The sequence below is a fragment of the Hordeum vulgare genome, chromosome 4H (genome assembly GCF_904849725.1).
Source record: "Hordeum vulgare subsp. vulgare chromosome 4H, MorexV3_pseudomolecules_assembly, whole genome shotgun sequence".
In the NCBI taxonomy this organism is placed as follows: domain Eukaryota; kingdom Viridiplantae; phylum Streptophyta; class Magnoliopsida; order Poales; family Poaceae; genus Hordeum; species Hordeum vulgare.
Window position 1 is genome coordinate 106,019,555 of NC_058521.1, and position 22,458 is coordinate 106,042,012.

The following is a 22,458-nucleotide window of genomic DNA, read 5'->3' on the forward strand; positions in this document are numbered from 1 at the left end:
TGGTAATCCCTACTCTTTCACATTGATATCTATTAATGGGCATCTCCATTGCCCTTTGATACGCCGAGTCAATGTGACCATCTCCTCCTTTTTGCCTCGCAACCTCCACCATAGTCTATTTCACCTATAGTGTTATATCCATGGCTCACGCTCATGTATTGCGTGAGAGTTGAAAAAGGCTTGAGAAAGTAGGAGTGCGTAAACAATTACTTGGCCAATACCGGGGTTGCGCATGATTTAAATTCGTTGTGTGGGGATGATGGAGCATAGCCAGACTATATGATTTTGTAGGGATAACATTCTTTGGCCTTGTTATTTCGAAAGTTCATGATTACGTTGCTAGTTTGCTTGAAGTATTACTGTTTTAATGTCAATAGTAAACTATTGTTTTGAATCTTATGGATCTGATCATTCATGTCACATGAAAGAAGTTACAAAGGAGAAATATGCTAGGTAGCATTCCACATCAAAAATTCATTCTTTATATCTTCCCTACTAGAGGACGAGAAGGAGTTAAGCTTGGGGATGCTTGATACGTCTCCAACGTATCTATAATTTTTTATGGTTCAATGCTATTATCTTGTCAAACTTTGGATGTTTTGTATGCCTTTTATATCTTTCTTCGGACTAACTTATTAACTCAGTGCCAAGTGCCAATTCCTTTTTTTCTGTGTTTTTGACCATTTTCAGAGGAGAATATTAAACGGAGTCCGAACGGAATAAAACCTCCGAAAAGATTTTTTCCGAAACAGAAGATACACAAGGAGCTTGGGAACCAAGGCAGAGGGCACCAGGGGAGGCCACAAGCCCCTACCCGCAGCCTGGGGAAGGGCCCGCGGCTAGCAGGCTTGTGGGCCCCCTGTGGCTCCTCTGCCCTACTTCTTCCGCTAATAAATCCGCGAAAAATCTAAAACCACGGGAGAGAGCCACGAAAATACTTTTCCGTCGCCTCAAGCTTCTGTCTCCGCAAGATCCCATCTAGGGCACGTTCTGGTGCCCTACTGGAGGGGGGATTCGGACACGGAGGGCTTCTTCATCAACACCATTGCCTCTCCAATGATGCGTGAGTATTTCACCATAGTACTTCTGGTCCATAGCTATTAGCTAGATGGCTTCTTTTCTCTCTTGGATCTTCAATACAAAGTTCTCCACGATCTTCATGGAGATCTATCCGATGTAATCTTCTTTTGCTGTGTGTTTGTCGAGATCCGATGAATTGTGGATTTATGATCAGATTATCTATGAATCTTATTTGAGTTTCTTCTTATCTCTTATATGCATGATTTCATATCCTTGTAATTCTCTTCGATTTGTGGGTTTTGTTTGGCCAACTTGATCTATGATTCTTGCAATGGGAGAAGTGCTTGGTTTTGGGTTCATACCGTGTGGTGACCTCACCCTGTGACAGAAGGGGTAGCGAGGCACGCATCGTGTTGTTGCCATCAAGGGTAAAAAGATGGGGTTTATATCTATTGCATCAATTTATCCCTCTACATCATGTCATCTTGCTTAAGGTGTTACTCTGTTTGTCATGAACTCAATACACTAGATGCATGCTGGATAGCGGTCGATGTGTGCAGTAATAGTAGTAGATGCAGAAAGTATCGGTCTACTTGTCTCGGACGTGATGCCTATATGTATGATCATTGCCTTAGATATCGTCATGGCTTTGCGCGGTTCTATCAATTGCTCGAGAGTAATTCGTTTACCCACCGTAATATTTGCTATCATGAGAGAAGCCTCTAGTGAACACTATGGCCCCCGGGTCTACTTCACATCATATTTTCAGCCCTACACTTTTACTTTGTTGCACTTTCCGCCTTCAGATCTATCCTTGCAATCAATCGTGAAGGGATTGACAACCCATTTGTAGCGTTGGGTGCAAGTTTGCTGTTTTTGCGCAGGTACGGTAGAGACTTGGCTTGATACTCCTACTGGATTGATACCTTGGGTCTCAAACTGAGGGAAATACTTACTTCTACTGTGCAGCATCACCCTTTCCTCTTGAAGGGAAAAACCAACGCAAGCTCAAGAGGTAGAAAGAATCACATACAACCTTTCCTCAAGGAAACCGTCAAGGAAACAATGTTTTGACATCCTATGTGCAATATTTCATAAATCACGCAGCAACTGCTAACATAATTCCAATAGATTTTTAGCATCGCTACAAGTTAGGAAGTCTCATCATAGTCTACTCTTTGAACTTGTCGGAAACATTTTTGCGACAACTCGAGCTTTTCTTAATAGTGACTTTTCGCCATCATCGTCTGTCTTCCTTTTAAAGATCCATCTTGACTTAATAGTCTTACAACCATCAGGTAGTTCTTCCAAAGTCTACACTTTGTTTTCATACATGGATCCTCTCTCGGATTTCATGGTCTCCAGCCATTTGCCGGAATCTGGGCCCACCATCGCTTCTCCATAGCTCGTAGGTTCATTGTTGTTCAATACCATGACCTCCAAGACAGGGTTACCATACCACTCTGTAGTAGTACGCAACCTTGTCGACTGACGAGGTTTGTAGTAACTTGATCCGAAGCTTAATGATCACCATCATCAGTTTACACTTCAATTGGTGTAGGCGCCACAGGAACAACATCATGCGCCCTGCTACACACTGGTTGAAGTGACGGTCCGATAACCTCATCAAGTCCCACCACCCTCCCACTCAATTCTTTCGAGAGAAACCTTTCCTCGAGAAAGGAACCATTTCTAGAAACAAACATTTTGCTTCCGGATCTGAGATAGGAGATGTACCCAACTTTTTTGGATATCCTATGAAGATGCTTTATCCGCTTTGGGTTCGAGCTTATCAGCCTGAAACCTTTTCACATAAGCGTCGTAGCCCCAAACTTTCAAGAAACGATAGCTCAGGTTTCTCCAAACCATAGTTCATACTGTGTCATCTCAACGGAAATACGCGGTGCCCTATTTAAAGTGAATGCGGTTGTCTTTAATGCACAAACCATAAACGATAGTGGTAATTCGAAAAGAGACATCATAGTATGCACCATATCAAATAGGGAGCGGCTATGACGTTCAGACACACCATCACAGTATGGTGTTCTAGGTCGCATGAATTTCAAAACAATTTCCACATTGTCTTAATTGTGTACCAAAATTCGCAACTCAGATATTCATCTCTATGATCATATCGTAGAGAGTTTATCTTCTTGTCATGATGATCTTCACTCTGAAATAGATTTGAACTTTTCAATATTTCAGACTTGTGATTCCAGCATCGTTATGACCGTCGAGCACTCGGAGCCAGGCGGAGCGCAGCCGATCTAGCGACCGGTCTACTACCTGAGCGAAGTGTTGTCCGCCTCCAAGAAAAACTACCCACACTATCAGAAGATGTGCTACGGTCTGTTCCTGGTGGCCCGGAAGCTCAAGCCCTACTTCCAAGAGCATACTGTGGTGGTGGTCAGCACCGCTCCCCTCGGGGAGATCATGGGCAACAAGGACGCGGCCGGTCGCATAGCCAAGTGGACGCTAGAGATGGCCGACCACGACATCCGGTACAAATCCCGCACCGCCGTCAAGTCGCAGGCCTTGGCGGACTTCCTCGTCGACTGGGCGAAGACCTAGTACCTGCCGCCACCTCATGACTCCACCAATTGGCGCATGCACTTCGACGGATCAGAGATGCGCACCGGCCTGGGGGCCAGCATCATCCTCTCTTCTCCAAAGGGAGACCGACTGCAGTACGTCATGCACATCCACTTAGCTGCATCCAACAACGTGGCGGAGTAAGAAGCGCTCCTACACGGCCTTCGGCTATCCAAGGAGATTGGCGTCCAGCGCATCCTCTACTTCAGCGACTCCGATGTGGTGGTGGAGCAAGTCACTTGCGAGTGGGACGCCAGAGACGCCAACATGGCCAACTACTGTTTTCTGGTCCAGTAGCTGACCGGAGGCTTGGAGGGCTGTGAGTTCCATCACATCCTCCAAATGGTAACGAGGCGGCCGACACACTGAGGAAAATCGGCTCCACTCGGCAGTCCATTCCAGCCGTCGTGTCCCTGGAGCATCTGCCCAAGCCCTCCATCACACCTTTTCCAGAGTCGGAGTCCATCTTCATCCCGGCAGACTCGGGGGCTATGTCGCCGGTCCCAGACGCTGCCGGCTCCCAGTCGCTTGCCCCAGCCAGTGCACTGTCTACAACCGCTCAGCCTCCTGCCCTAGCCGGTGCGTCGCCTGCAGTTCCCCAGATGACGCCTTCTGATAGCCCGGGGGCTGCCGCCCCCCTCCAGGGGTCCCTCCCATCCAACTCAGGGGCCGCAGCAACCAGTCAGGCGTCTCCTACCCCCAACCGAGAAGATACAATCACGGTGGCCGTGCTCGCCGTAGCCACAGTGCCATACTGGGGACATCCCATCCTCGACTTCCTCAAAGGCGGAATCTTGCCGACCGTCGAGGTCGAAGCCCGACGAATCCAAAGACGTGTCGTCGCTTACACTATCATCAACAACGAGCTCGTCAAGCGCAGCATGTCTGGAGTCTTCCAGCGCAGCATCGAGGCAGAAAAGGGCTACGAGATCCTCCTCGACATCCATCAGGGCGAGTGTGGCCACCAGGCTGCCTCCGTGCTCCGTGGTGGCCAAGGCATTCCGCCATGGGTTCTACTGGCCTCTTGCTCTCAATGAGGCCAAGATGGTGGTAGACAAGTGCAACGGTTGCCAGCGCTTCGAGGCGCGCAGTCACCAGCCGGCTGCAGCCCTGCAGACCATCCCCCTCACATGGTCATTCGCCATTTGGGGTTTGGACATGGTGGGTCCATTCAAAACCGCCAAGGGCGGCATAACCCACCAATTGGTGGCCGTCGACAAGTTCACAACGTGGATCAGGCGAGGCCGATCAAAAAGCTGCACGACCCAATGGCCGTCACATTCATCAAGGACATAGCCGTCTACAACGGTCTGCCGAATAGCATCATCACCGACAACGAGAAAAACTTTGCCAAGGGCGCCCTCGCTCGCTACTGCAGCACACAAGGCATACGACTGGACCTTGAGTCCATTGCCCACCCGCAGTCGAACGGCCAGGTGGAGCAGGAAAACGGCCTCATCTTGGCCGGCCTCAAGCCCAGGTTGGTCGAGCCGCTCGAGCGCTCGGTCGGCGCCTGGATCGAGGAGTTTCCAGCTGTGCTATGGAGTCTGTGCACGACGCCGAACCGATCGATAGGCTACACACCATTCTTCTTAGTGTATGGGGCGAGGCGATCATCCCCACCGACATCGAGTTTGACTCACCTCGGATCACCCTATGCACCGAGGCAGACGCCAAGGAGGCAAGAGAAGACGGCGTCGACCTCCTCAAGGAGGCACGCAAGCTAGCGTTGTCTAGAACAGCTATCTACCAGCAGGTTCTACGCCGCTACGAGAGCCGACGGTTCAAGCCACTCTCATTCAGAGAGGGTGACCTAGTGCTCTGGGGTATCCAGCAGACAGCCGGCCAGCACATACTATCCGCCCCATGGGAGGGCCCCTTCATCATCGGCAAGTCCTTGAGCAAAAACGCCTACTATCTGGTCGACGCCCAAAAGGCCAGCAAGACCAAGAAGGACTCCTCCGGCTCCGAGTCAGAGAAGCCATGGAATGCACAACTGAAGTATGCACATATGTATATGTACTACTTTCAATAAATAAAGCAGCCGACACCCAAGATTAGGTCTCGGGGACTACTATTTTATCGCAAGACATGGAGTATTTTTTCTTCCGTGCCGGCTGCCGCCAGATCGGCCGAGCCGACCCGGGGAGTCCCGGCTCACCCAACACCCGCCCCAAAATCGACGAAGTACTATACCTCCTTCTCATGGATGGCCTAACCCTAGCCCGCTACAGACCACCACATGGCTGTCAGGCCGGCAGGTGCACAAGCAAAGGGAGGCGGGGCATATAGGAAAAAAATCGACTAAGGGAAGGAAAGTTCAACCGTTTGCCAAAACAGACTCAGAATCTAAGTTGTAAAAATTTCAAAGTACTAGCGCCCCGCCTCCGGCAGCCCACTCCGTGTTCGGCTCTAGTCCGCCAGCCGGCTGATCGACGGGAAAAAAGGCCAAGGAGCGGGGCGGATGGGAAAAGAACTTTAAACAAGTGATGACGACGAGCCAAAGGGCAGACGACAGATAGATAAAATTAAAAACATGCAATAAGTAAGATAAGGGCCCACGTCCAAGAGTACAGATAGAATACACCCTGATTGGGTGGACTTGTTCTTAACCATTTAAAAGTGCAAAAAAAAGAAGACAAAGTAAGACCGGCTAGGGCAGCACCGCCTCCCGGCCCAGTCGGCACGGATGGCCGGCCCGTCTAGGCGTCATGAGCCGGCGGTGCCTCCTGGCGGGCCTCCGTCTCGCCAGCCGGTGGCGCCTCTCTCTCGCCAGACGGCGGCACCTCCGCATCGGCACCTTCAGTTGGCGGCACCTTCGGGGCAAAGGACGTGGACACTCTGCCACTAGCCTTTGCGGCAGCACCGGCGTCACCTGTAGCGGGCTCGTCCAAGCTGGACCCAACCTCCTCCTCATGCTCACCGATGGGGACGCCGTAGTCGTCCTCAGGGAGGGGCACGCCGTCGTCGTTGAGCTTGGGGAAGTACGTCTCCAGCGCCGTGTAGCAGGCAAGATCGTGGGCGCGGAACACAATCTCCTCCTCACGCCGCGTCAGATCCGACAGCGTGGCCACCCACAGGGTGGCCAACCTGGCCACGTTGATCCCGGGATACTAGGAGAGCGTGAATGACAGGGCGAGCCTCTGGCACCTCCATCCACGTCGACACTCGGTCCTCTGGCACCTCCTCGCCACGATTAGCCCAAAGGGCCAGAACAACATCGTGGTCGGCCGACAGCAGCCGGCGTGAGAGAGCGAGGAGGTGGGCGATCCGAGCCTCACACGCGTGTGCAATCTCTATGGCCGACCAGTCAGCCCCTTCACCAACCTCAGCGCTGGCTCGGTCCTGCTCTGCCCGGAGGGCCGTCACCGCGCGTTCGTCTCACGCTTGCATTTCCCGAAAGTGGACTGCCCCACAGAAGGAAGTAAGACAAGATTCAAATATAAAGATGCAGCCGGCTGAGGAGTAAAAGGACTTACCAGCTAAGATGGTGTCCAACCACTTAACAAGGCCGACCGCGCTGTCCGCCCGCCGGTCAGCCACCTCGTCCCGGAGCGTCGTTGCTGCCTCTTCGCCATTGGCTGCCGCCTGCAGTGCTGTCGCCTTCTCCGCCTCAGCCGCCTGCAGGGCACTGCCGAGCTGGGCCACCTCGTCCGTCTGCATCGCTAGCTCCTGGACCAACCGGTCACGCTCGCGGGCGATCTCATCACGTTTGCCCCGGACCGCCTCGAGGGACTTGCGCAGCGACTCTAGCTCGGTAGAGGATGCAGTCGCTGCTGCATGGCGAACATCCATCAGATTCAGCACAAGAAAAAAGAATAAAGATTTGGCCCCGCTGCCACAAAGCCATGCAGCCGGCCCGAATCTCGGGGACTACACGTAGTGGGTGCGCAAGAGAAGTTACATTTTACCGCCTCCAGCTTAGCTCTGGCGGCCGCCAACTCAGCCGTCTGAGTCGTAAGCTCCTCCCAAGCCTCGCGGTAGCTAGCCTTGGCGACACGGCCGACGTGGATCGCATCCCGGAAGATGGCGTTGCGCTACGTCCGCTCGAGCTGAAAGAAGACACGAGGAAAATAAGATTTGGCCCGGCTGCCACGAAGCCGCGCAGCCGGCCCGAATCTCGGGGACTACACCCAGTGGGTACGCTTGCGCGTACCCGCGAGCAAACGAGAAAAATGCTCACACGAGAAAACTTACCTCAAGCGCCTAGTCCAGGGCCTTGAGGTCGGTTGTCGTCGAATTGGCAAACTCGATAATGACCTACTTGCATTGGAGGAGCGCACGTGCGGCTTGCACGCGCGCCAGGGGGGGCGCTTCAGCCATGGCAGGGGCGCGAAGCAGCTGCACCCAGATGGTCGTCATCGTCGAGAGCGATCGCGCCCGGCTACCGCCAGCCGGCATGCTTGACATTGTGTGGCACCCCGATTCAACGAATCGGACTACCGCTGCTTCCAACCCAGAGATCATGTCTTCTAGAAACACTCAACAACTTGGAACAGAACTGAACTGGCTTTATTAATGGCATAAGGTTACAAATAAATATATTACAGTGATAGCGAGGCCAAAGGGACCCATGGTGTTGCATCCGTATCTACATTATTTATGGAACAAAGTGGGGCCTCGGAACTACGAAGTACTTCTACAGCGTAGCGGAACCTAGCGGCAACTCCATACATAGGGACACTGTTGTGGGAACATCCTAGTACGAACCATCAGGACCTCCGTCCTCGGCTTCTCATGCATTTGGCATGATACGCCAGGTGCGTACTTGGAATGTACTCGCAAGCTCATAATAACCAAGTAATGCAGCAAACAATGGCAATAAATTATGAATAATACCACTAGGCTTTTCCGGTCATCAACTTACTCATGTCCGGGGTTGTCTCACAACCACCGGGATACCTATCAAGCATCTCCATTCAGTTGAAGGGTTCTTCCATCGTTACTAACATCAACATGATTGACCATCTACTGAGGTCTGGTCGGGCTGTCCATTATCGTGGACTCGGCTATTCGAATAGGTTTTACATTTCTACAGAGGTTGCACACTTTACCCACACTATGGAGTACTAGCCTCGTGATCCATTCGGGTGGACCAGTATTACTCCAATGAAACTTGCCTGACCCATGACTCTTTCGTCGTACCACCAGCGATCATCCTCCCTTCCAGAGTCCTGCCCTGGGTGGCCCTGTATCCTCATGACACCTGCCACCGTCGTGGCCAAAATGAACTGTCCCACCTAGGGATGGGCCCAACTCATCTTAACTGGGCTCACAGGGTTATCACCGCCTACCGGGCCAAGGTAGCACGCGTGCATAACCCTCAATCTCTAGGGGTATTGGTGAAATATCATGCGGACAGCCCAAGTCACGGCCTTCCCATACCGGCAAGATGTGGTTGTACGATTATGCCTGAAGAGAGTCATGATCAACCACTAAGCCATGATAGACATAGAGATTTGTAACAGTAAGCACATATTTCTATATGATTGTTTATTAGACGGTTATTTTCTAGCATGTTAAGTAATTATAATGCATGAAGATGTAGGTTATGCTATGCAAAACTACATCACATGGATATGATGGCTTGCCTTGATCAGCGGGGTTGTTCAAATACTCCAAGTCTTCAAAGTTTCCTCTGAAAATATATTTGAAATAGCAAAAGAAAAAGAAAAGTCATTCAATACCTTCTTATTAACTAGAAATTCTATGAGTGTGGGAAAAATATCAAACTTTACCAGAAAATAAAGGGGGTCAGTACCAACTCAATGCAAAAATAATGAAGTGATTTGGACTTATAAATAAAAAGATACAAATGGTCAAAGTTGCTGGTCAAATCTGAAATAAAAGAAAAAGGAAAAGAACCTGATAGGGGCCACGTCGAAGGCGTAAAGTGGAGGGGCGCCTCCACTTACCGCTTCGGCCGCGGGCCTCGGTCACTGGCAGGTGGGGCCGACTACTTCAAAACAGAGAGATGGGGTGGGAAACAGGGACGCGGCGGCTCCCCGGCGATGGTCGCCGGTGCTAGAGATGGCGACGAGGCTTGGGACTAGGGGGAATGGAACAAGGGGTCTACGACGAGCACGCACGTACCTGCAGATCGGCGAGAGGTGGACAAATGGCGTTGTCCCCTTCTTCTCCGGCGGCGGCGTCTTCGGGTTGTCGTTGGAGACGGCAATGCAAGCGAGGATTGGCTCAGGCTAGGGGTCGAGGAGCACCAGGGGCAAACCCTGAGCTAGATGGAGGGGTGTGGGGGCTCTGGAGAGGGTGGTTGGTGCTGGCGACGGTGGGGCTGCAAGCGGAGGAACTCCGGCGATGATTCGAGGCCGGAGGGCCCCTTGGACTCTGCTCACTCAATGGGGGGGCGATTGGAGGCTGCAGGAGGGGGATGGAGAGCTCGAAGGTGTCGGGGAGCCCTTTAAATAGGTCGGCGACGAGCACGGCCGATCTCTCCCGAAGTGGCAGGATAAGCTCGGCCACTGGCGCAGGGGGGTGAGCTGGCCGTTGCTGTGTGACCTGAGGTGACGGAGGAGGGCAGAGGGTCGACGGGACGTCTCCTGCGCCATGAATGGCGGGCGGACGCCCATAGTGGCCGGAGCCGACTGTTCGGTCCATGGAGGGGCTTGGTAGGGAGCAGCGGCGACCCTCTCCGGCGACCGAAGACCTTCCGGAGGTACCACACGGCTGCAAGGGACGCCCTCGATGCTAAGGACACGAAGGGGCAGCAATGGACGGCTCAATTGGCTTGGCCGCCACAGAGCGTGCACAGCGCGCGCGCTGTGGCATGCCAGTACCATGGTCACCACGGTTACTGCTGCCACAGAGCCTCGCAAGCCTGGGAACCTTATCCAGGGTGTCGACCTTACTCTCTCTAGTCCTCTGAAGTGTGGCATCAACAACAGATTCTTCCAGCAAACTAGGGGAGGATCTAGAGCTCAAATGGGTTAAGATTAGGGAAAACTAGCATGTCTATGTTACCAGCATAGGAACGACTACAGACTGGCAAAGTTGGACAGGGTTTGAAGATCAAATGGATAGGGTTCCTTTGTAAATCATCTTTCTGGTCTAGAACACAAATGAGCTCATGGCACTCTCATGCCAACCTTGTTAATGGTGAAACTTGGTGAAGGAGTGTAATTTAGTAGTGCACTCATGTCCAAAAATTTGCATGTCACTTGTGCAACCCTAGCTAGCACTTCCTTCACAAAGGTTCCTTTTTAACAAAAACTTAGCAGAGTCTTACTGCTCAAAGTTTGTACTAGACCATCAGATGTTTTTACATATTTGAACTAGTTATGATCCCTCGGAGCTAAGGAAATTAATTGGGAATTTTCGAAAATAGGAAAAATAGGGTTGCTTCACAAAGTGATAATTCTGGTCAGAAAAGAAATAATTTTTCTAGCCAAAATTTTATATTGGGCAATGAAATAATTTTGAAGATTTTGAAATCATATGATACTGAGAACATGTGGAAAACGTTTTGGGGTCAATAGCTTATTCTAACTATAGGTTGCTTCACAACCCATTGTGATGCCATAATTCCCCAAAATAGAAAAAGAATTATTTAAAGGATTTGAATATTGCAAATTATTCCAAGAAAGTTCTTGGCAAGAAACAAAAGGTTTTGGGTTGCTTGAGACAAGAAATCAGAGACTCACAATCCAACTTGCTTGAGAAAATTTGAAAATCCACCAAATGGCAAGTGAAACTCCATAAATATTTCAAAAGGAAAAGGTTGAAAAAAATTCTAGGTGTTACAAACCTACCCCCCTTAGGATGAATCTCGTCCTCGATATTCGGTTGCTCAGGGAACAAGTATGGATATGCGGGTCTCAAGAAATATTCTCTCTCCCATGTAGCTTCTTCCTCAGTATGGTGTTCCCATAGCACCTTATAAAACTTAAGCACCTTACTCCTGGTAGTTCTTTCCATCTCATCCAAGATTCTGACGGCTTTCTCCTCATAGGTCAGATCCTTAGCCAATTCTAGCTCACTCATATCTGCCTGTTTAATTGGTGGTGCAATGCACTTTCTTAGTTGTGAGATATGAAAGACATCGTGCACATATTACAATTCGGGTGGTAGTTCTAACTGATAGGCGACTCTGCCTCTTCTTGAGATCACTTGAAAGGGGCCAATATACCTCGGTGCGAGTTTTCCTCGTGTGTGAAACCTTTTCACTCTTCTCATAGGGGTTACTCGGAGGTAAGCATATTCTCCTGGTTCAAAGGTTACTTCCCGGTGCTTTGGATCATAATAGCTTTTCTGACGGGACTTGGCTGCCTGAAGGTGTTCCTGAATATCCTTGACATGTTTCTCTGCCTCCAACATCAAGTATGTTCCAAAAATACGACTATCTCCTGTTTGAGACCGGTTCAAAGGGGTACAACACTTCCTTCCGTATAAGGCTTCGAATGGTGACATCTTCAGACTCGTCTGATAGCTCTTGTTGTAAGAGAATTCTACATAGGGTAGGCTATCTTCCCATTTGGCTCAATGGGTGAGAGAACATGATCGAAGCATGTCCTGTAGTATTTGATTCACTTTTTCTGTTTGCCCATCCGTCTGAGGGTGGTATGTTGTGCTATGTTTTAGCATGGTTCCCAAGGGTTGGTGTAATCGCATCCAGAATGCTGAGGTGAACGGAGAGCCTCTATCTGAGTTAATCGACTTGGGTACTCCATGTAGGCTTACTATCTGGGACATGTATAACTGTGCCAGTTGGTGGGCATTGAAAGTAGTCTTTCCCGGGATGAAGTGGACTACCGTAGTGAGCATATCCACAATGACCCAGATAGCATCATTGCCCCTTGTCAATTCGGGTAGTCCTACAATGAAGTCCATGCATATGTCGTCCCACTTCCATTGGGGAACCAGTAAAGGTTGTAGTAACCCGGCGGGCTTTTGGTGTTCTGCCTTAACCTTGTTGCATATATCGCAGCAGGCGACATAATATGCTATATCCCTTCGCATCCCTGACCACCCAAACTTCTTTCTCAAATCTTGGTACATCTTCGTACCTCCTGGACGAGTAGAATATGTGGAATCGTGCGCTTCTCTGAGTATTTGTTGTCTCAGACTATTTTGGTCGGGGACACATATCCATTTTTCGAACCATAAAATGCCTTGGTCATCCATTCGGAAGGATTTGTCCTTCCATTTTGGTAGTGACTCTTTTATCTTCTTGATTCCCTCGTCTGGTCCTTGAGCTCTCTTGATTTCTTCTATGAGAGTGGGGGTAATTTCCACGGTCTCTGCGGTAATTGGACCGCATAGTATCATGTTGAGACTAACGAATTTTTCTTGCAGCCATGGGTGCATACTTCCCAATAATGCATTTACCGTGGTCGGCTTTCAACTGAGCGCGTCTGCAACCACATTGGCTTTTCCCGGGTGATAGTTGATCCCAAGGTCATAGTCCTTGACTAATTCAAGCCATCGTCGTTGCCTGAGATTCAGGTCTGGCTGGGTGAAAATACTCATAAGACTTTTGTGGTCTGTATATATCTCACATCGTTGGCCAATAAGGTAATGCCTCCAAATCTTCAAGGCATGAACCACGGCTGCTAGCTCCAAGTCATGCATGGGGTAGTTCTCCTCATGTGGCTGTAGCTATCGGGATGCGTATGCTACAACCTTTCCTTCCTGCATTAGCACACAGCTAATTCCTCGTGGGGAAGCATCACAATAAATGTCAAAACTCTTGTGAATATGTGGAAGGATTAAGACAGTTGCTGTCGTTAGCCTTGTTTTTAATTCCAGGAAACTGCTTTCGCATGCTGTCGTCCAGACAAATTTCTGATTTTTCTTGAGCACTTCCGTCAGTGGTTTGGCTATCTTGGAGAAGCCTTCTATGAAACGTCGGTAGTAGCCTGCCAATCCCAGAAATCTATGAACTTCGGTCACCGAGACTCGTGTTCTCCAGTTTAGTAATGCTACCTAACCGGGGTCGACAGCCACACCTTGTTCTGATAGGATATGTCCCAAAAATCACACTTCCTTCAGCCAGAACTCGCATTTACTGAATTTAGCATACAGTTGATAAGATCTCAGTCGTTCTAAGACAGCACGGAGGTGACGCTTGTGGTTCTCTTCATCCTTAGAATATATCAGGATATCATCAATGAACACTACCACAAATTTGTCCCGGAAATCCATGAAAACCTTGTTCATCATGCTCATGAATAGGATGGAGCATTCGTCAGTCCAAATGACATGAAAGTAAACTCATACAGGCCATATCGGGTGGTGAACGTTGTCTTAGGTATATCTTCTTTTCTGATTTTTAACTGATGATACCCAGTCCTTAGGTCAATTTGGGAGAATACTCGTGCTCCACTTAATTGGTCGAATAAGTGATCAATGCGTGGTAGTGGTTACTTATTTTTAATAGTGACCTCATTTAGCTGACGATAGTCTATGCACATTCACAAAGTTTGGTCCTTCTTCTTGATAAACAGTACTGATGATCCCCATGGTGAGATGCTTGGGCAGATGTATCCTTTTTGCAGTAATTCGTCAACCTATTTCTTTAGCTCTGCCAATTCTGGTCTTGGCATGCGATAGTATTTCTTGTAAATTGGGGCAGTACCGGGAACTAATTCGATTGCGAACTCCAACTCCTGGTCAGGTGGCATTCATGTCAATTCCTCGGGGAACACATCTGGAAATTCGCATACCACCGGAATCAAGTTCATTTCCGTGACCTCTGCTTGGTATGCCATTCCGTTCCTTGACTTCATGTTGTTGGCGAGAAACTGGACGGTTTGACCGGCCGGATTGACCAGCGTCACACTTTTGGTGGCACCATTGATACACACTTGATGGGGTGTCAACCAGTCCATCCCCAGTATTACGTCTAATCCCGAGGATTCGATGGCAATTAGTGCAGCTGGAAAGGTAGCTCCTTGTATCCGTATTTCCAGATCCCGGTATACGAGATTTGTTCTGAGCATAGAGCCAGGGGATTGTACCACCATGATTTTATCCAACAACGAAGGGGAAAATTGGTGTATGGAGGCAAAAATCCTCGAAAGAAACGAGTGGGAAGCCCCTTAATCAAATAAAACTATTGCTAGTATGTTGTTAATAGGGAACATACCGATAACGACTTCTGGAGCTTCGCACGCTTCTTCGGCATAGTGTCCACTTTAACGTGTGGCAGTATTTTTGTGTTGCAATCCCACATGTTTTATATGTTTTCGGGGTAGAAAAATCCTATGCTTTTTAGCAACTTAGTTCGCGCGATATTTTGCCATGTTACCCTCTTGTCTTTTTCGTAGGATTTATTCCGTGCGTGCTATGATCAAGTTGTCAACTAGGGAGTTGTTCTTTGATGTCTAGTCTAGCCCCTGGTAATTTTGGTTGCAATAGAAATGCATGTGTAGGTGTGGTTTTCTTGCTCTCAAGTTGCTAGAAATAGTGATGTTTTGGAGGTGCTCAAATATTTCTAAGTCTGAGATCTGTTATATTTTGTTGCTATCTTGTCTTGCTTCTATCTTTTGTTCTGTAGCTCTTTTGAGGTTGGTCCAATGGAGTTAGTTGTAGAACTTGTGATTCTCTAGCATGCTCCGAATTTTCATGCCATTTGGAGTCCTGTAGCTTATGGTTTTAGTGCTGTCAATATGCCTTCAGATTGAAAACTGCACTTTCATGAAGTGTTATTTTCACTAAGTCTGAAATTGTGTGTGAGAAGCCATTTTGTGACTTCTTTTCCTATTGATCCATGATGCCATGCTAGTTGTTGTTAGTTGATTGTTGTAGTGCTTCTTGCCCTCTATCGTCTCATGCCTTGCATGAGCCTATTGGGATTTTGTAGCTCGTAGTTGTCGGGTGTAGAAGATGTTATGTGGTTGATTTTGACAGATTGTAGTGATTTCTTGTTTTGCTCATAGTTGTTGAACCGTAGCTCCGATTTGATCGTGGCCTATATGAAACATTCCTTAGAATCTCGTGTAGTTTCATTTTATCTTGCTGGTTGTGTGTTTTTAAGTGCTCGTGACCGTCGTTGCACACATTTTGCATTCATGCCGTCATATCTTGCGGTGTCTGTATCTTTTGAACCGTAGCTCCGTTGGAGATGATCTCTATGTGTAAATTACTTGAAATGAAGCGTACAATCACGTGAACCTATTTGTTTTGCTGTTTAACAACTAATTAAATGTGTTAGTTCAGATCTGGACAGAACTGTAAATTAACATGTGAGGTCGTCTCGGAGATGCTATATTTCATTTCCGACCTCATTTAAAATGCCTAGATAGGTAGTTTAATTACGCTTCACCTCTTGCCATGTTTAACCACATTTAATATTGTCGTGTACCTAATCGGGATAGAACTAAATAGTAAACGTCGAGTTTCGTCAATATGCAACTCTTTGCATATTGAACTTCACTTAATGTGTAGTGCTTGTTTGTGTGATTTGCCATGCCGTGACTTGCATGTACTCAGCTGCTCATGCGTCATTTGTGTTGTGCATCGTGTGGAGAATTTCGTGTGTTGATTTGTGTTTCCGGTCTGCTTCGTCTCGATAGAGTTCCGCAGCGTGCCGGATTGTGACGACCCGTTCGACTACTTCGGTTCGTCTGCATCACAGAGGCATTCTTCTTCCAAGCGGGATCTCAGGCTAGATGACCATTTCCCCAGATACCATTACTATCATTGCCATGCTAGTTTTATCGCTTCTATCGATTATGGCTCGTTGCCTACCACATGTTAAATATCAGCCTCTCAACAATGCCATGAAACCTTCAACTGTTCACAACCTAGCAATGCCATGAAACCTTCAACTATTGACAACATAGCATTAAATATCAGCCTCTCAACAATGCCATGAAACCTTCAACTGTTCACAACATAGCATTAATTCGCTATGTTACTGCTTGCTTAACATTGTGTTAGCGTTCCTAGTTGCAGGTGCAGTTGCTTCCATGTGAAAGCATGGGTTTCTTGTTATATCACCCTATTAATGCTATTTAATTTAATGCACCTATATACTTGGTAAAAGGTGGAAGGCTCGGCCTTTCTAGCCTGGTGTTTTGTTCCACCTTGGCCCCCTTAGTTTCAGCTACCGGTGTTATGTTCCATATTTGAGCGCTCCTAACACGATAGGGGTTGTTATGAGGACCCCCTTGATAACTCGTCTTAGATTAAAGCTGGTCTGGCAAGGCCCAACTTTGATACTACATTTGCCTAATCACCTAATAAAATTGCATAGGGACTTTCCGGACCCCGAGGATAATTTAATCAACCCCCGGGCCAGTGCTCCTCATGAGTGTTGGTCCAAAACAAAGCAGCTTATTAACGCTACCCGGGGCAACTTGGCGTTTGGCGTGGTAACCATCGCTCATCCGTCGTGTCCTGAGAACGAGATACGCGGCTCCTATTGGGATCGTCGACACGTCGGGTGGCCTTGCTGGATTAGTTTTACCTTTGACGAAATATCTTGTGCATCGGGATTCCGGTGATGCTTTGGGTAATCTCAGAGTTGAGGTTTTCCACTAGGGAATCCGACGAGATCGTGAGCTTCGTGATTGAGGATTTCTATGCGGCTTGTGGTAATTTGTGATGGACTAGTTGCAGCACCCCTGCAGGGTTAAATCTTTTCGGAAAGCCGTGCCCGCGGTTATGTGGCAACGTGGAAACTCTGTTTAACACTGGTTCTAGATAACTTGAAGTTAACTTAATTAAAATATGCCAACTGTGTGCGTAACCGTGACTGTCTCGTTCGTGAGTTCCTTCCTCGATCGAGGACACGGTGGGGTTATGTGTGACGTAGGTAGGTGTTCAGGATCATTCATTTGATCATCAGTAGTACACGTCAGTTATGCGTAGATCACCCCCCCCCTCTTATTTCTTGTACTCGTAAGTTTAGCCACCAAATATATGCTTAGCCGTTTCTTGCCCTCACCACTTAACCATGCCTCACCCAACTAAGCTTTGCTAGTCTTGATACCTTTGGAAATGAGATTGCTGAGTCCCCTGTGGCTCACAGATTACTACAACACCAGTTGCAGGTACAGGTAAAGATTACTTGACGCGAGCGCGTTGATTGTTCATTTGGAGTTGCTTCTTCTTCTTCTTCTTCTTCATCGATCTAGGATGGGTTCCAGGCCGGCCGCCTGGGATAGCAAGGATGGACGTTGTTCTTCTTTGTCGTTTGTTTTTGTCCATAGTCGGACCCTGCTCTTACTCTTGATGAATATGTAATGTACTGCTGTGACTCTGATGTAGCTTGTGGCGAGTGTAAGCCAATTCTATTTATATATCTCTTCTTTTCAGTACATGTACTTGTAAAGATATCCATTCTTGCGACACGGCGGGATGCGCTTCTATCGCTGACGAGGCCTTTGTGCCAAATTGAGGATAGGGTCGTATCTTGAGCGTGACAGCGTTGCCCTATTTAAAGTGAATGCGGTTGTCTCTAATGCATAACCCATAAATGATAGCGGTAATTCGATAAGAGACATCATAATATGCACCATATCAAATAGGTCGCGGCTATGACACCATCACACCATGGTGTTCTTGGTGGCATGAATTGCGAAACAAGTTGCAAATTGTCTTAACTATGTACCAAAACTCGCAACTCGGATATTCATCTCTATGATCATATCGTAGACGGTTTATCCTCTTGTGACGACGAACTTCAGTCTCAAACAGAATTGAACTTTTTCAATATTTCAGACTTGTGATTCATTAAGTAAATACTCTTGTATCTACTCAAATCGTCATTGAAGTAAGAACATAATGATATCCACTGCGTGCCTCAGCACCCATTGGACTGCATACATCAAAATGTATTACTTCCAACAAGTTACTATCTTGTTTCATCTCAATGAAAACAAGGCCTTGCTCATGTGGTATGATTTGCATGTCACAACTGATTCAAAATCAAGTGAGTATAAAGATCCATCAACATGGAGCCTCTTCATACAATATCATGAGTAGTGTTACAGATGACTCAAGTGGCAGTGCCACAAGTAAGTGGTACTATCATCATTACCGTGTATCTTTTGGCACCAATATCATGAACATGTGTAACACTACGATCGAGATTCAATAAACCATTGAAGGTGATTATTCAAGCAAATAGAATAACCATTATTCTCTTTAAATGAATAATCGTATTGCAATAAACACGATCCAATCATGTTCATTCTCAACGCAAACACCAAATAACAATTATTTAGGTTTTACAACCAATCTCGATGATAGAGGGAGCGTGCGATGTTTGATCACATCAACCTTGGAAGCACTTCCAACATGTATCGTCACCTCGCCTTTAGCTAGTCTCCGTTTATACCGTAGCTTTCATTTCGAGTTACTAATCACTTAGCAACCGAACCGGTATCCAATACCCTCGCGCTACTAGGAGTACTAGTAAAGTACACATCAACATCATGTATATCAAATATACTTCTTTCGACTTTGCCAGCCTTCTTATCTACCAAGCATCTAGGGTAGCTCCGCCTCAGTGATTGTTCCCCTTATAATAGAAGCACTTAGTCTCGGGTTTGGGTTTAATCTTGGGTCTCTTCATTAGTGCAGCAACTGTTTTGCCGTTTCACGAAGTATCCCTTCTATGACCTTCCCTTTCTTGAAACTTGGTGGTTTAGTAACCATCAACTATTGATGCTCCTTCTTGATTTCTACTTTCGCAGTGTCAAACATCGCGAATCGCTCAAGGATCATTGTATCTATCCATGATATGTTATAGTTCATCAAGCTCTGACAGCTTGGTGGCAGTGACTTTGGAGAACCATCACTATCTCATCTGGAAGATTAACTCCCACTTGATTCAAGCGATTGTCGTACTCAGACAATCTGAGCACACGCTCAACGATTGAGCTTTTCTCCTTTACTTCGTGGACAAAGAATCTTGTCGGAGGTCTCTACTACTGCAACAAAAGACCTTCCAACGGCGCCAGAAACAAGTGTGTTGACGGGAGACTATTCTTGTCTTAATACTCCTCAGCAACGGCACCAAGAATCCTTCTGCCACGGCTACGCCTTTAGGGATTCCTTGGCAAATATGCGAAGGATTCCCTCGTGGCCTTGGAGCCTTGCGTTGGTGTTCCCTCGAAGCGGAAAGGGTGATGTAGCACAGCGGCGGTAAGTATTTCCCTCAGTTTTGAGAACCAAGGTATCGATCCAGTGAAGGATTATCACAAGTACTTGCACAAACACAAAGAGCTGGCACCCAACGCTATGAAGGGGTTGTCAATCCCTTATAGACTGTTTGCCAAGTGAGAACTGAAAGCAAAAAGGAAACAAAGCAAAGTAAAAGAGAAAGTGGAACCATAGGTGTGAATAGACCCGAGGGCCTTAGTGTTCACTAGTGGCTTCTCTGATGAAAGCAAGTAGACGGTGGGTGAATGAATTACTGTCGAGCAATTTATAGAACCGCGCAAAGTCGTGACGTTATCTATGGCAATGATTATATCTATAGGCATCACGTCCAAAACAAGTAGACCGATACTTTCTGCATCTACTACTATTACTCCACACGTCGATCGCTATCCAGCATGCATCTAGTGTATTAAGTTCATGAGAACAGAGTAACGCCTTAAGCAAGATGACATGATGTAGATGGACAATCTCATATCTACGACAAAAGCCCATCTTGTTACCATCGATGGCAACAACAGGATGCGTGCCTTGCTGCCCCTTCTGTCACTGGGTGAGGTCACTGCACGGTATGAACCCAAAACCAAGCACTTCTCCCATTGCAAGAATCATAGATCTAGTTGGCCAAACAAAACCAAAGACTCGGAGAGACTTACAAGGATATCAAATCATGCATATAAGAAATCAGCAAAGAGTCAAATATATATCATAGATAATCTGATCACAAATCCACAATTCATCGAAGCTCGACAAACACACCGCCAAAGAGGATTACATCGGATAAATCTCCATGAAGAGCATGGAGAACTTTGTATTGAATATCCAAGAGAGAGAAGAAGCCATCTAGCTACTAACTACGGACCCGTAGGTCTAAAGTGAACTACTCACGAGTCATTGGAGGGGCGATGATGTTGATGAAGAAGCCCTCCAACTCCAAAGTCCCCTCCGGCAGGGCACCGGGAAGGGTCTCCAGATGAGATCTCGCGGAAACGGAAGCTTGCGGCGGCGGAAAAGTGTTTTCGTGGATTCCCTAATTTTTTCTGGATTTTTAGGGAATTTATAGGCCAAAGACCTAGGGCAGGGGAGCGCCAGGGGGGCCACAAGCTTGGTTGTTGTGGCCTCCCCCCATGGCCGCGGCAACAGGGCATGTGGGCCCCCTGTGGGCCCACTTGCTTGGCCCTCAAACCTCCCGATCTTCTGCCGTTCTGGAAAAATTTATTTCGGGGATTTTATTCCATTTGGACTCCGTTCCAAAATCAGATCTGAAAAGAGTCAAAAACACAGAAAAAGCAGGAACTAGCTCTTGGCACTGAATTAATAAGTTAGTCCCAAAAAAAGATATAAAAGGTAAACAAAACATCCAAAGTTGACAAGATAACAGCGTGAGACGTATCAAGCATCCACAGGCTTAACTCCTGCTCATCCTCGAGTAGGGAAGTGATAAAGAATGAATTTTTGATGCTTTCATGCTACCTAGCATAGATGTCCTTTGTAACTCCTCTTATGTGACGTGAATGTTCAGATCCATTAGATTCAAAACAATAGTTTGCTATTGACGTGGAAACAATAATAATTCAAGCAAACTAGCAAGGTAATCATGAACTTTCAAAATAACAAGGCCAAAAGAAAGTTATCCCTACAAAATCATATAGTATGGCTATGCTCTATCATCATTGCACAACGAATTTAAATCATGCACAACCCCGGTATTGGCCAAGTAATTGTTTTCACACCTTTACTTTCTCAAACTTTTTCAACTCTCACGCAATACATGAGCGTGAGCCATGGTTTTAGCACTATAAGTGGTGTGGAGTGTGGTGGAGGTTGCAAGACAAACAAGGAGAAGATGGTCACATTGACTAGGCATATGAATGAGCTATGGAGATGCTCATCAATAGATATCAATGTGGATGAGTAGGGATTGCCATACAAATGATGCACTAGATCTAAGAGTATGTGAAAGCTCTTAAAGAAAACTAGTGGGTGTGCATCCAACTTGCTTGCTCACGAAGACCTAAGGAAATTTTGAGTAAGCCTATAATTGGAATATACAAGCCAAGTTATAAAATGAAACTTTCCCACTATCTATATGGTGGTGACAAAACGAGAGACTCTCAATCATGAAGATCATGGTGCTTAATATGCACAAGTGTGGAAAGGTGGTAGCATTGTCCCTTCTCTCTTTTTCTCTCATTTTTTTGGATGGGCTCTTTGGCCTCTTTTTTTTAGTGGGCATCTTTGGCCTCTTTTAATTCCTCACATGGGACAATGCTCCATCAATGATGATCATCACACTTACAAGTCAAAACTTAGAGCAATGATGACTCTATATTGAATGCCTTCGGTAGTGTACCGTGACAATGATCTAGCATGGCATAGACATCAATGGAAATATCATGCTAGCTATCTTATGTTCATTCAATGGCAATGTAGAAGTGGTGGCACATGTCATGGTGGTAGTTGCATGGCAATATATCTCGGAATGACTTTGAAAAAGCCATAGTAGGTAGGTATGGTGGGTGTTTTGAGGGAGGCTAATGGTGGGTTTTGTGCACCGGCGAAAGTTGCACGACACTAAAGAAGATAGTGATGGTGGAAGGTGAAATTGCATCTAAACCATGGACTCAACATTAGTCATGAAGAACTCATATACTTGTTGCAAAAGTTTTATTAGTAATCGAAACAAAGCATTCAACGCATACTCCTAGGGGAAGGGTTGGT